Raw genomic sequence first — 16,251 nt, 5'->3', positions numbered from 1 at the left:
ACCTGAAAACCCTTGAATAATGAGAAGCAAACACATCCAAAAGGACTAGAAGGCAGTAAATAATCAAATTCAGGACTGAAATCAAGAAGATAGAAACAGAGGCGATACAAAGAATCAATGAAATAAAGAACTGGTTCTTTGAGAAAATCAACAAGGTAGATAACCCTTTTCCAAACTAACTAAAAGGCATAGAAAGAATATCTAAATTATTAACATCATAAATAAAAGAAATCAGAAAAATGATTAGGTCATACTTCAAAAACCTGTACTACACAAAATTGGAAAATTTTGTAGAAATGGACCATTTTCCAAATAAATATTTCTTATCAAAGTTAAATTAATATCAGATAAATTACTTATTTAAACTTACAACCCCCAGGGAAATAGAAGCAGTCATTAAAGGCTCTGAACCAACAAAAGCTCAGGGCCAGATGGTTTTATTGTAGAATTCTACCATACTTTCAAAGAGGAGCTAATATTAATATTCTTCAAATTATTCCACAAAATAGAAGCAAAAGGAGCATTGCCAAATTCATTTTATGGTGCCACGGTCACCCTAATACCCAAACCACACAAAGACTCATCAAATAAAGATAATTACAGACCTATTTCACTCATGACCATTGATGTAAAAATACTCAATAAAATACTTGCAAACTGAATCCAAGAACATATCAAAAACATCATCTACCATGACCAAGTAGGTTTTATCCCAGAGATACAGGGATGGTTCAGCAAATGAAAATCAGTCAATGTAACCCACTATATAAATAAACTGAAAGAAAAAAAATACATGACCCTCTCATTAGGAACTGAAAAAACTTTTGACAAAAACCAATACCTCTTCCTGATAAAGGTCTTGGAGAGATTAGGCAGACAAGGGCTATACCTAAACATAATACAATCCATATACAGCAAGTCAACAGACAACATCTAATTAGATGAAGATAAACTCAAAGCAATTCCATTAAAATCAGGAACAAAACAAGAATGTCCACTCTCTACGTATCTATTCAATATAGTACTTGAAGTTTTAGCTAGAGCAATAAGAAAACTAAAGGAAATCAAGGGGATATTAATTGAAAAGTCAAAAGCCGAAGTATCACCATTCACAGATGATATGATAGTATGCATAAGTGATACCAAAAATTCTTCCAGGAAACTCTTAAATCTGATAAACATATTTAGTGAAGTGGCTGGATACAAGATTAACTAAAAAAACTCAGTAGCCCTTATAATTCCTTTTTCCATTTCTTTAGCAAAACTTTTGGAGCAGAACCCAGTGTGTGGCTGTGTATCTCAATCAGTTATCTCTGATGACAATTAGGATAGCCACCAATCTGATTACAGGTCTCCACTATTGCTAGGAATCTTAGCTGAGGTCATCCTTGTGGATTCCTGGGAGTTTTTCATGGTACCAGGTTTCTCTCTAACCCTGAAATTTATCCCCTGTAAAGATGTCTCTTTCATTATCTCCCCCTTCTTCCTGTCCCCAGCCTGCCTTTAAACCTAGCCTGCCCAATTAGGTCCCTCAAGTGAAATCAGAACCTGTCTATACCTGGTGCATAACTGGCTTTTGGGAATCTGATCCACATGCTGGATTACCCTGCCCGGCCTTTAAGCAAGGGGGAGGAGCTTGGTTTTGACTTAATATGATTTGTCAGGTTTTGTTCAAGTCCATGAGACACCTGCCCTTTCTGAATAGAAGCAGACAATGAGTAGAAGGGAAGAGGGTAAATGGGAAGCTGGCTTTGGAATTTGAGAGTAGAGGCTGGAGGATCAGGAAGAGAGAAGGGAAGGCAAATAGTGGTAAAATGAAACTGTATGTAAAATAAATACAATGTGTTAATTAAATTTAAAAAGATGAACATCTAAAAAATACCCCAGTAGCCTACTTATACACAAATTGTAAACAGGTTGAGAAAGAAATCAGAGAAACAATACACTTCACAATAGCTACACATAATATAAAGTATTTTGGAATAACTCTAACGAAGTAAGTAAAAGACCTGTATGACAAAACATTCAAGTCTTTGAAGAGAGAAATTGGAGAAGACGCACACATAATGGAAAAATCTCTCATGATCATAGATCTGTAGGACTAATAGTAAAAATAGTCATTTTACCAAAAAAATAATCTACAAATTTAAAACCATTCCCATTAAAATTCCAACAAATTTCTTCCAAACCTTGAAAGAAAAATACTAAAATTCTTATGGAAAAACAAAAAACCCAAGATAGTTAAAACAATCCTGTACAATAAAAATACTTTAGAACACCATTCCTGATTTCAACATCTACTACAGATTTATAGTAAAAAGAACATCTTAGTATTAGCTTAAAACCAGACAGGTAAATGAGTGGAATGAAAACAAAGGCCCAGTTGGGAACATGGGAGATCAGGTTGTGAGGAGCATGGCGTGGAAGAGTAGTAAAATAGATGATGGGAATAGGGGAAGAGCATTTTAGGCTGTGTATAAACCAGTGCAAGGGAAACTCCCAGGAATCTACAAGAATGATCCCAGCTGAGATGCTTATCAATAGCGAATATGAAGCCTGAACTGATCATCTCCTCTGACTAGGCCAGATTTACAGTGGAGGTATTAGGACACCAACCCAACCATATAACCTTTGATCTACAGTCTGCCCTGCTTCTGGGACGTGCTGAGGAAAGGGTGGTACAGATTGCATTTAGTTCTATTCATTTTAATTGAGGTACACATTAAAATACACAAATCTCAAGCATAAATATTACCCCAAACAAAATATAAAATATTTCCATCATTCCAGAAAAATATCCTACCTCTTTCCACATAATTTCTTGACCTCTAGAAAAAGTTACAAATTGGTGGTACAGATTTGGGAGTGGCCAATCAATGACTGGTGTAGCCTAAGACCCACTTCGTGAGAGGGAATCCAGCACTGACACCACCTAGAGGGCCAGGACCCACAGGCTGGATGGCCCAGAGGTATGGGATAGCAGAAAACATGATTGGAACAAAACAGTCAATGTTATAATGATATTCTGCTATACTCATAGATTGGTGTTTAGCCCAGTTGTCATCAGAGAGCCTTCATCCAGTTTCTGATGGAAACAGATATACAGATACACAGTCAAGTATTAGGCCAAGCTCAGAGAGTCCTGATGATGAGAGGGAGAAAGGACTGGATGAATCAGAAGGGTCAAGGACATCACAAAGAAACCCACAGGACCAACTAAGCTTGGCTCTTAGGAGCTTACAGAGTCTGAACTGACAAACAGAGAGCCTGCATGAAACTGACTTAGGCCCTCTACCTATATGTGACAGTTATGTGGCTTGGCCTACTTGTGGGACTCCTAACAGTGGGAGCAGGAGCTGTCCCTAATGCTTTGAGTGGTTTTGAGAACAAATTCCATATACTGAGTTGCATTGCCTAGCCTTAATACAAGGGAAGGTGCTTAGCCTTGTTGCAACTTGATACAAGTCATCTTTTATTGATATTCATGGGTGGCCTGCCCCTTTCTGAATAGAAAAGGAGAAGTGGATTGGGGGAGAGAAGAAGAGAAAAGGGAAAGAAAATGAGAAGAGAGGAGGGAGGGGAGACTGTGGTCAAGATGCACTATAAACAAATAAATTTAATTAATACAAAACCAAAAAATTATAGCCACTTACATAGTATAAGAGTATTGAAAATTTAAAAAGAATAATTTACTATATATTGGCCAAAGTAGATGCCTGGGGGTCAGGCAACTTAGGTTTGAACTTTGAATTCAGTGACTAACTTACCTAAGTTCTTGGCACATATTAACTAATAACAGATACTGAAACCTAAGTTACAGAGAGGTTGTATAAACTGAATTAAATGGAAAGCAGTGTCTTATTGACTGTGCCACAAGTTACAGTTGTCATTCCAGTAAAATTTTGATTAGAATAGGCAAGCAAATAATGACATTTTATGAATTCAGGTAAATAGCCTGGTTAAAGTCTTCAAAATATCCTTTCATTTATATATCTCTAAATGTTGGGGTTTTATAAAGCATATTTGCTTTTGGTGAATGACAATGAAAATAAAAATAGCTTTTGCCATAGCAATAAATTTAACTTGACAATTATCAGGCGAAATTGAGCAATTATTTGAAAAATTTTACCTTGTAACCACTTCTTAATAAAGTCCCCCAAAGGAAATAAAAGTTAATATGCAAAACTAACCTGGGCCATATAGTAAGATACTGTCTCAGGAAAATAAATGACCAAGTATAGAAAGCTGGGGAAATGCATGCATTTGAAGACAATAATGTATTTACTGCATCTGAACTTAAATGAAGGTGGGAAAATCAGCAGAAAGGTATAGTCTCTGCCTGAAATGAAGATTTCAAACTCTTGAAATATATACTGTTTTTCAAATCACGAATCTGATTCTTTTGATATAGTTGTTAAATGAGCACAATGTAAATTAGATACAATAGTAATTTCCAAAAAAATCTGTTATTTATTCTCAAAAGCATTTACTATAAACATAGTGTTTCAGGAGAATTCATTCAAAGTATTTATTGGTTTCAGCCACCACTAATTTATTGTCCTTTGAATGGCTACTCAATTAATAGTATGTTTACATTTCAATGAGAAATGCTGAAGAGTCAATTTTTATCTTTATTTCTGTGAAAGCATTTCAATGATGTTTATCTTTTGGTTTCAAAACAGTCGAAAGACGTGATGGTCTAAACTCTATAAAACATAAATATTTATGAAATCTTAAATGCTTTTTTTTCTGAATTATAATACAGATTTAGTCAGGAATGGAACTCTGAGAGCCTATCTTTAAACTGATGTTGTATTGTAATCATTGTCTTTTGACAAAGACACGTCTATACCTTATTCCGTCACTGAACTCATTTTCCAAGTCTTATCAAGATTGAAAAAGAGTCAATAAATCTAGCATGAGGTAAATATGAGTGTCGTCATCCAGCCTGTAGCCTCCCCCCTTCTTCCTATTGTTCATTTCTCTGCAAGGATTTGCACCAGGTGCTTCTCTGTCTTTTTTTGTGTGAATGCTGAATATATTTTATACCATTTCACATTTTGACAGTGCTTCTCATTACAATTTTTCTTTTCATATTATGCAGTTGATGGGAAGTCAATTTTTCTGTATATGATAGATTCCATCATTTGCGCAGTAATGTATCTCTTGGCAGTGAATATATTAAAACAGCACATCCCAGTGGTTTGAACAAAAAGAACTAAAGTTCTAATCTAGACCCAGGTCCTGTGTGCATCTATTTCTCAAAGACATTTTACTCATGGAGTATTCCCAACTGGTTATATTTCATTTCTTCCCATCTTACAACTTAACAAGGTAGTTTTTTTTAAAGGACTTGTAAGCACTTTCTCAGCTCTGGGTCTCTTGACTGAACAGTATTGTGTTGACAAAATGTCTCTTTCTAACAGGTGATGACTTGACGAGTTACAAGCAAAGAAGAAGCTGGTCATGATGAGGGTAGCCTTCAATAATCTCCTGAAGAAAAACCGGATGATAAATAACCAAAGGATCACAGCTGCTGTCTCAAGCATCAAATTCTGTTTTGACAATTGAGTCAAGTGTGTTGTCGTTATGAGCTATATGGGCCAGTCTGATGGTATTCCCATGCCTGAAATGTACTCTTTAGAGCCAGTTGTCGCAGAACTCAAATCTCTGGTGGGCAAGGATATTCTGTTCTTGAGGGATTGTGTGGGCCCAGCAGTAGAGAATGCCTGTATCACCCCAGTTTCTAGGTCTGCCATCCTTCTGGAAAACTTCTGCTTTAATATGGATGAAGAAGGGAAGGGAAAGGAAGCTTCTGTGAACAAGATTAAAGCTAAGCAAGCCAATACTGATGCTTTCTGAACTGCATTACTCAAACTAAGGTAGGAATGTCTATGTCAATGATGATTTGGGGGCTGCACCCTGAGTCCACAATTCTGTGTTCAATGTGAATTTGCCACAGAAGGGTGATGATTTTTGATGAAGGAATTTAATTACTCCTGCTATTGGGAGAAGCTGATGCTGCAGATCAATACGATTGTGCACAAGTCAATTCGATGATCATTGATGATGAAATGGTTTTTACCTTCTCTAAGGAACTCAACAACATGGAGATTGGCATTTCTCTTCATGATGAAAAAGAAGGGGTCATGATGGTCAAAGATCTCATATCCAAAGATGAAAAAAACTGATGTGAAGATTACCTTGTCTGTTGACTTCATCACTGCTGAAAATTTGATAAGGTTTAAAGTGGCCAAGCTACTATGGCCGCTGGCATACCTGCTGGTTGGATATACTTGAACTGTGGTACTGAGAGTAGCAAAAAATATGCTGATGCTGTGGTTCAAGGTAAGCAGACTGTTTGGAAAGGACCTGTTGGAGTATTTGGATGAGACATTTTTGCCAGGGGAGACAAGTCCCTTATGAATGTGATGATGAAAGCCACTTCCAGGGATTTCAGTCCTGTCAGAAGTGGTGGAGACATTGCTACTTGTTGTGTCAGATGGAACACAGAGAATACATTCAAGCTTTGTGAGCACCGGGGTGATGGCAGTCTAAATCCCCATGAAGGTAATGTCTTTCCTGGAGGCTGATCTTCCAGAAATGTTTAGTGCTTTCCTGCCTTTCTGGTTCTCGTGTACAGCCCCTAAGTCAACTAGCTGTGCTTTGCATCTCCAGTCGGTGTTAGCACAAGATTCAACTAGTGGCTGAGATGCAGAACCAGGAACCGCTAAACAATTGCATATTATCTCAGCTTGTCTTACTGCATCAGGATTCATCTACATTTTTCAAGATCCCATTTGAATTCTTCAGAGGCTAAAAGCATTGTGCGTTCTAGACTGCATCTATTATAGTCTGTCTAAAAGGGAAGGGGCGGGAAAAGGAAACGGGGGCAGGACGGGAGGGGCAGGGAAACAGGAAAGCGGGCCACGGGGAGGGGGGGGGAGAAAGGGCGGCGAAGAAGGCAAAGAGGGAGGGAGGCGGGAGCGAGCGAGCGAGCGAGCGAGCGAGCGAGCGAGCGAGCAGCGAGCGAGCGAGCGAGCGAGCGAGCGAGCGAGCGAGCGAGCGAGCGAGCGAGCGAGCGAGCGAGCGAGCGAGCGAGCGAGCGAGCAGCGAGCGAGCGAGCGAGCGAGCGAGCGAGCGAGCGCGAGCAGCGAGCGAGCGAGCGAGAGCGAGCGAGCGAGAGCGAGCGAGCGAGCAGCGAGGGAGCGAGCAGCGAGCGAGCGAGCACCGAGAGCGAGCAGCGAGCAGCGAGCGAGCGCGCGAGCGAGCAGCGAGCGAGCAGCGAGCGAGCGAGCGAGCGAGCGAGCGAGCGAGCGAGCGAGCGAGCAGCGGCAGCGAGCGAGCGAGCGAGCGAGCAGCGAGCGAGCGAGCGAGCAGCGAGCGAGCGAGCAAGCGAGAGCGAGCGAGCAGCGAGGGAGCGAGCAGCGAGCGAGCAGCGAGCGAGCGAGCAGCGAGCGAGCGAGCAGCGAGAGCGAGCGAGCGAGCGAGCGAGCGAGCGAGCAGCGAGCGAGCAGCGAGCGAGCGAGCGAGCAGCGAGCGAGCAGCGAGCGAGCGAGCGAGCGAGCGAGCGAGCGAGCGAGCAGCGAGCGAGCGAGCAGCGAGCGAGCGAGCAGCGAGCGCGAGCGAGCGAGGGAGCAGCGAGCGCGAGCGAGCGAGCGAGCGAGCGAGCAGCGAGCGAGCAGCGCGAGCAGCGAAGAGCGAGCGAGCGAGCAGCGAGCGAGTCGAGCGAGCGAGCGCGCAGTATGGAGCGAGCGAGCGAGCGGGAGCGATCAGAGGAGCAGCGAGCGAGCGTAGGAGCGAGCTGAGCATCGATCGGTCGAGCTATCTATCGATCTATCTAGCTATCTCTATCTCATCTAGCTATCGAGATCGATCTATCATCATCTATTATCGATCGATCATATCTATATCATATACTATCTATCTATCTATCTATCTATTCTAGCTATCATCTATCTATCAATCTATCTATCATCTATATTTATCTATATACCGATTTATTTAAGTGTGGTGTATGTGCACATGGCGTGGTGCGTGTGTACAGGTGTGCAAAGGTTTGCAATGTATAGTTTTTTTACTCTACCTAGTCCGGAGTTGCAAGTGTTTGAAGTTGGCTTGAATGAAATCTGATGGTATACTGACCCTGAATGGCTTGGTGTTCTTACAACCCCAACTAGGGGAAAAAACAAGAAAAGACAAGGCATATACAGAAAATCTGGGGTTGGGTAAATTGTACATACTCTGATGGAGCTGCACCAAATATGAAACAACCTGAAACCTCAGAGCATTTATTATGTATAGCATGGTGTAGGAGAGTTAGCAACTCTTGTCAAGAGGTCTCTGCAAGTGATCAGTCTCAGCTATGAAACGCAAGGTGGAAGCTAAGGTTGCTAAGTTTTGCACACACTGCCATCATCCTCACTTGGAGCAGTGGAAGGTTTTGTCATCCTCTGAGCTTTGTCTTTCCCATTGATCTGAGCCATTGGGTCCTTTACATGGCCTTTCAAATGGCAACAATAGACATCCACTCAGGACTTCATCAGCTCTTCACACGTGGCTTCACACAGATGGGCACTCAAGGAATGCAACGAAGTCTTCTCATCTGTACGTTTGCTGTCTTTTCTCAGCAGTTTTAATGAAGTAAGGGATGCATCTCCCTTAACCTGCTTTGTTGGTCACGGCAGGCAATACTGTTGTTCTTAATGATAGTTTTGGTCTTCTTTCTTATAAGTTCTCCAGTATGCTTTTATTACTAAAACTGTAAATGAACATTCAAAATGCCAACAATACAATGTTATTAAACAAAACACCAATAACAAGTATTATTCTACTACGCTTTCTTGTTTTATGTGCTGGTTCATTTCATTTTGTTAGTCTTAAGTTTCTAGAACATATCAGGGAGTCTCCATTCTAATTTTTATATGTCTCTGCAATAGAGAAATCTCTGAGGACTATCAGTTTTGTGTTTAATAAACCAATATAACAGGTTATTAAAATTTTTGGCACATGCTGACATCACACATTATAAATATTGTTTCTAAGTCCTTATTCTTTCAGATGACTCATGAGACCTTATGAATATCCATTTTTTCACAATTTTTAGTCCTCTATGTTCATCTCTTTCTTTGTTATTATTTGCAGGCTTTTTTCATTTCAAACTAACTTCTGAAGAAAGGCACGCTTGATAAATGTTCACTCTGAGAAAGATCTATTTGTTTCTTGTTGTAGTTCTTAATATATACTTAGCAAAATAATCTTCTAGTTTTTGATTTTTTAATTTAATTTAATTTATTTTTTAAAATGATCTTATTTTACATACTAGCCACTCCCAGATCCCTTTTCCTCCCCTCCTCCCACTCCACCTGCCATGTACTCTTCAGAGAGGGTGAGGCCTCCCATGGGGTTCAGCAAGGTCTGTCACATCACTTGAGGCAGGATTTTTGGTAAATCTGTAGACGTTTTTATATTCTAAGTTTCAGTATATGAAAACTGTTGATTACCATCTTCTTTAACACTGTTAAGTAATTATTTTCACTCTTCAATAGACATTATTTTCAGTTTTCCACTATTTTTTCATTTCTTCTCTTCTAATTGAACATACCTATTTTAAAATTGAGAATAGATTTTTTTTACAGTAAATTCTGATTACAGTTTCCCCTCCACCAATGCCTCATAAATCCTTGCCAATTACCCACCCACTCAAACCATACTTTCTTCCTCTCTTTCACTAGAATACAGTCATCTAAAAGTAGTAGTAAAATGAGACACAATAAAAAAAAAACAATATCTTGAAAGCAGTTCCGTGTTATTTTCCATTTTTTCTGCATCTCTAATGAAATATAGACTTTCAACCTTCAATATAATTTAGCTATTTTTAGGTTATCAGGCTACTGACAAAGTGTGAATATCACTAATAATGCCTTTGCGAACATTGTGTTCCCTTAAAAGAAGCCTCATTTCCATTAGAAATATGTTCAGCCTGTAGTCCTTCACAAAGTCCCTGGGAAACCCTGAACAGTTCTATTTCTATTGGTTAGACAACACCTATCAACACAGCCTACAAATATGGTCATTCTAAAATAGTATGTTTCACTTAGAGTATACTTTCAAAGTTCATGCATGTTGTAGTGTGTACCACCAGTACATCATACCCATAAGTATATTCTCCAGTGTCAGTATAGTGTATCTATATCAGTATCAATATCTATATACCTTATTTTGCTGTTTATTAGCAATTGAACATATCGAGATATTGACATTATTCTAAACATTTACTTGCACTTTTACATGATATGTTTTTAGATTTTAGTTTACAAAATAAATCTATATGCATTGGCTACCAATTATTATGTTAAAGTTGTGTTGATTTTGTTTATAAGGAATTATTTTTAAAAGTTTATTAAAATGTGGTGTTTGTGTTGATTGTAGATATATTGATAACATCTAAGGTTCAGAACCAAGAAACAGTGTCATGAAGATTCTGAATATTTCCTGTACAAGAGAATCCCTGGTTCTTTGTGGTTGTGATATTTTATAGTTACAGAGAAAGTTTTTCTACAATTCTCTTAGGTAAAATGACCATGGCTAAGATGAAACTCCATAAAAATCCTGCATGAACATATTTGTGACTTTAATCTATTCTGGGGATTTTTTCTAGAGGACTGTTGCTATCTTTAACAACATGGAATTGATTTTCTAAATGAAATGCATCACAGAAAAAGTGACTAGTGAATACTTTTAATAACACTTACGGTGCTGTCTTGGGATCAGCCATCCTCCAACACTTACTTGCCCTTGAGATTTGGAGGAAATCATATCTCTACTGCTGATAATTAGGCGCTAATTTAACTTGAGTTCAAGTTAGCTGTGAACAAATGGATTAACAAGCACCTTATTAAAATTTTAATTTACATTTCACTTATCACATTTAATAGAATCAACTTTGTTTTTTTCAGGGTAAGGAAAGTCATTAATTTCCTAGAATAACTTTGGATACTATTAATTTCAAGTATTTTTGTTGTTGGTTTTCATACTTAGCACAATTTAGCATAGTATTTAACATAAAAATTTAAGATGCATAACACAAAATTCTACTGGTACCGATCACTTACTTATGTAACAATTTTAAAATATTTATGCTTGTATGAATTATATGTTTGATACCACAGTGAGAGTGTTTAATTAACATAATTTGAGGTTATTGGCTCTTTTAAACTATCATTTGATAGTTAACATTTTCATGTTAGCGAAATAGCCTGTATCTCAGCTCATAATATTTTGAACTTTTATAATTCGTACTGCTGTATGCCCTTGTATCAGAAGCACTCTCCATGTTTGCATATGACGATGACTTGTTCACAGTTTTACTTATTTGTTTGTATGCTTTGAGGCAGGGTTTCAGGGAGCCAGTCTTGGCCCTGAACTCACTATGTTAGGCAAGGCTGACCGTGAACTTCTGATCTTCCTGCATTGAATGGTCAAGAGCTGCTATTACAGGTTTGTGCTCATCACACCCCATAGTCTAATAATACCTTCCCCAGTTGCATACTTTTATCTAGACACATATTTATATAAAAATACAATGCCACAAAATGTATTTTCTTATAATTGTCACAGATAAGTTAAACAGGAAGAAAATGTTGCAGACGCAAATGGAAGAAAGATAACAAGCACTTGTTAAATTTATTCTGTATGTGAAACCCTTTACCCAAAGTCTGACCCCTAAAGTATGTTATTTGATTATTTGGATATAATTAAAAGTATAATCACCTTTTTATTGTTTTATTTGTTCTTAAAAGTGATTTCAAATATGATACCTAAATTCTGGTCAGTTTTATGAAATAGTTGATGACCCATTTTTATAATACCAATCTAAGCACTTAATGACGGACCTTTAATCACCTTATAGGTTTCTGTAGAGGGCAAAACTATGTATATATTTAAAGGTTTATATTTCATTCTTAGAATTAGTATCCTGTCAAGATATTTTTCAGATTATATCATAAAATAGTAAAAAGTAACATTTTCTTAAGATGAGACAAGTGATCTAATTTTAATGACAGCTACTGTTAATGTCAGGAACCCAGATATAGTTTATAATGCTTAGTAATTACAGCAATCTTTTCCTTCTTTTACTAATTATTTCAAGAGAAAGAGGTAAAAGCTTTAAGAATGGGCATAAAAGGCAGCTATATTGAATCTTTTTTCTTTTTGCAAAGCAAATAGCTTTCACATCATTCCATTAGCTGTCATCAGAGTACAAAAAGAATTAATCAAAAATGACATCAATTTCTAGGGCCTGCCAAAACCTCGTGAGAAAAACAATCCCATCATAAAAAGAAAGAAATTAAAGGTACTGTCCTTCATCCCATGAAGGGATTTGACTCCTCTCCCCTGTGTATTCATACTTGTGTTATATAAAGTTATGCATAAAATATATGCTTTGCATTCTTGTACCATGGTGCTAACATGTCTAATATTCTAGTCAATTAATAGCTCATGCCCATTTTACATTTATCTGAACTCATTTTATCTTTTCAAATAGCACTTTAATTAGGTTATTTTTATTTATATTATTATTCACGGTCATATTTGAAATTATTATAATATTATATTTTAATTATATAGAATCACACCAGACAAGGAACACATGTACTACTTGAAAACAAAAATGAAGTTGAATATTTTAAATTATTAGAAAATTATATTATTTTTTGATTAGTCTAAAAGAAATAGCTGAAGTTCTAATTTAATACTATTTATTATGTGATTGTCTTTGACTTTTTACTAAAAGTAAAGAAGTAAATGGTGGCACATGCTTCTTGAGACACAGGAAGGGATTTGCTCAAGAATGAGTGTGACTCACTCAATACAAGAATCAAAGGCAGCTTGACAAAATGATTTTTCTTAAATGCTTTTGAGGGAATGGTTTTGACTTCATATACATAGACTGTCTGAGTAGAACGCTTGTCTCATGTGTAACTAATCTCTAGAAATCTTAGTATAACTGACTCTAAATAGCTATCATCAGTTAAAATTGTGTGCTTGCTCTTCATTCTTACCCAGCGAAAGTGTGAACAAGAGCATAGAATGGTTAATCCTGAAGTCTAATTAAAAACTTAGTAGATATGATTTTTCATTATTAGAAACATCAATAATAATCAATAATAATAGGTCTCATCTTAAAAATCAATTCTTTGTTAAGTCACACACACATGCACACACATACAAGAATAATCATGAAATAATAAAAGGTAGGTTTTATTACCGCTTTTAGAGAATATAACCATAGGGTAAAAGGAACATGCCACTAAAGTTTGAAATGTCAGAACAGTAGTAGATGAGACCCCTTCTCTCTTTACATATCATGTCTCCATTGCTCCCATCAAATACAACTAAGGAAGCACGGTATCTTTTCGTATTGTTACATGAATTAGATAAATCTATTGTCCTTACAAAGAAATACTCTTCCAGTCTGTTTTTTTGTTTATTTATGTTTTGGTTTGCACCCTCACCAATGTCTCCCCTTCTCCTTTCACAGTTCCCTCCCTCACCCTTCTTGTTCATCCACTCCTCCTCTTTTGTTTCTCTTCAGTTACAGACAGGACTCCCATGGATATCAGTAAGTCATGGTTTAGCAATAGGGCCAGAGACAGCCATGTTCCCACTGTTAGGTGGCCCACAAGAAGACCTAGTTACATAGTGTCACAAATATGCAGAGGGCCTAAGTCAGTTCCATGCAGAATCCCTGGTTGGTGGTTCATCCTTTGTGAGTGAGCTCTCTGAGCCCAGGTTAGTTGGTTCTGTGGGTTTTCTTATTGTTGTTGTTGTTTGGCAATGCCCTTGACTCCACTGGCTCCTACAATCCTTCCTCCTATTGGTATGCAGGGTGCCATAAATTCCACCTAATATTTGGCTATGCGTCTCTGCATCTATTTCCACTACTTTATGGATAGAGTCTCTCTGATAACAGTTGGGCTCGGCTTCAGTCTATGAGAAGAGCAGAAAATCATTAGTAATCATTTCATTGACTTTTTTTTTTCTTTCTTGCCAGTTATGTTTGGTTCTGTCCTAGGTCTCTAAGGTATAGCGTTTCTGGTTCTTGGCCCTCGAGGTTTAGTTCCCTCTCTTGGTATGGGTCTCAAGCTGGGCGATTCATTGGCTGTTCACTCCCACAATTTCTGTGCCATCTTTACCCCAGAACATCTTGTAGGCTTTTGCAGACTAGCCTCAACAAAATCACCTCTTACCAGGGTAGGCGCATGGGAAATAAAGACAGAAACCACAAGATAGTATGTGGGGGTGAGTTTCAGGGATTATTATGGAGATCCTGAAATCACCCGTGTTTATTTTTCCACAGCTCTCTCCCTCCATTTTTCCTCCACTTGATGCCTCCTGCTCCTATCATTTCTCCATCAAAACTCCTCTCACCATTCAATACCAATGTATATTTTATTTCCTTTTTACAGTGAGATTTATTTATCCCCTCTCCCTTTAGTCTTCCCTATTTCTCAGCTTCTCTGGGGCTCTTGACTGTAGTATGGCTGGATCTTGAGGTAGATCGATTTACAATTTTCTGAGAAAGTACCATATAGATTTCCAAAGTGGCTTTACAAGTTTGCACTCCCTCCATCAATGGAGAACTGTTCCCCTTGCTCCATATCCTCTCCAGCATGAGCTGTCACTGTGTATTTCATTGTAAACAGGTATAAGGTGGAATCTCAAATTAGTTTTGATTTTCATTTCCTTGATGACGAAAGATGTTGAACAATTCTTTAAGTGTATCACAGTCATTTGAGATTGCTCTGTTGAGAATTATCTATTTAAATCTGTACCCCATTTTTAATTGAATTATTTGGTTTGTTATTGTCTACTTTCTTGAGTTCTTTATATATTTTGGATATCAGTCCTATCTCAGATTTGTAGTTGGCGAAAATCCTTTTCCATTCTGTAGGGTGTTGTTTTGTCCTTTTGACAGTGTCCTTTCCTTTACAGAAAATTTTCAGTTTCATGCGGTCCCATTTATTATTTGTTAGTCTTAATGCTTGTTCTATTGGTGTTCTATTCAGGAAGTTGTCTCCTGTGCCAATGCATTAAAGACTATTCTACACTTTCTCTTCCATCAAGTTCAGTGTATATAGTTTTTTGTTGAGGTCTTTGATCCACTTGAACTTGAGTTTTGTGCAGGGTGATAGATATGACTTTATTTGCATTCTTCTACATGCCAACATCCACTTAGACTAGCACTCTTTGTTGAGGATATGTTTTTTTTTTTTCTGTTGTACATTTTAGCTTCTCTTGTCTAAAATCAGGTGTTCATATGCATGTGAATTTATATCTAGGTCTTTGATTCAATTTCAGTGATCGACTTGTTTGTTTTTATGCCAGTAACATGTGGTTTTAGTTGCTTTAATTCAGTAGTAGAGTTTGAAATCAGGGATGGCCATACCTCTGGAAGTTCCTTCATTGTACAGGATTGTTTTAGCTATTCTGAGATTCTCTTGTTTTCTTTCATTTTGATTTTCCATATGAGTTGAATATTGTACTTTCAAGGTCTGTAAAGAATTATGGTAGATTTTGATGAGGATTGCATTGAATCAGTAGATTTCTTTTGGTAAAATGGCCATTTTTTCTATCTTTTTTCTTTTTTACTACGTAAATCCTACAAATCTGTGAGCAATGAAGATCTCTTCATCTCTGACATCTTCTTTAATTTCTTTCTTCAAAAACTTGAAGTTCTTTTCAGACAGGTCTGTCGCTTGATTAGTGCTACACCAAGGTACTTCATACTATATGTGGCTTTGAATGGTGGTGTTTCCCTGATTTCTTTCTCAGTTTATTTATTATTTGTGTATGGGAGAGCTACTGATTTCTTTTTCTTTTTTTTTTTTTTTTATCCAGTCACTTCACTGAAGGTGATTTTCAGCTTCAGGAGTATCTCAATAGAATTCTTGGGGATGCTTATGATGCTATAATATCATCTGCAAATAGTGATACTTTAACTTCTTCCTTTCCACTTTATATTCCTTTGATTTCCTTTAGTTTTCCTATTGCTGTTGCTAAAACTTCATGTCTTATAATGAAGAGCTATGAAGAGAGTGGGAAGCTTTGTCTTGTCCCTGATTTTATTGGAATTGCTTTGAGTTTATCTCCATTTGATTTGATGTTGCTTATTGGTTTGCTGTAAAATGCTTTTATTATGCTTGGATATGTTCCTTGTATCCCTATATCTCCAAGACTTTTTATCAT

At 37.6% G+C, this 16,251-nt stretch overlaps 1 pseudogene; it reads left to right on the top strand.

Annotated features, from left to right (window-relative positions):
- Window positions 1-5,409: 5,409 nt before the first annotated feature.
- LOC119826093 lies at window positions 5,410-6,593 on the top strand (annotated as a pseudogene).
- The last annotated feature ends 9,658 nt before the right edge of the window (window positions 6,594-16,251 follow it).

This window comes from Arvicola amphibius, chromosome 11, assembly GCF_903992535.2.
Source record: "Arvicola amphibius chromosome 11, mArvAmp1.2, whole genome shotgun sequence".
NCBI classification, from domain to species: Eukaryota; Metazoa; Chordata; class Mammalia; order Rodentia; family Cricetidae; genus Arvicola; species Arvicola amphibius.
The sequence above is the reverse complement of the archived record's forward strand: the minus strand, read 5'-3'. Positions and strand labels throughout refer to the sequence as shown.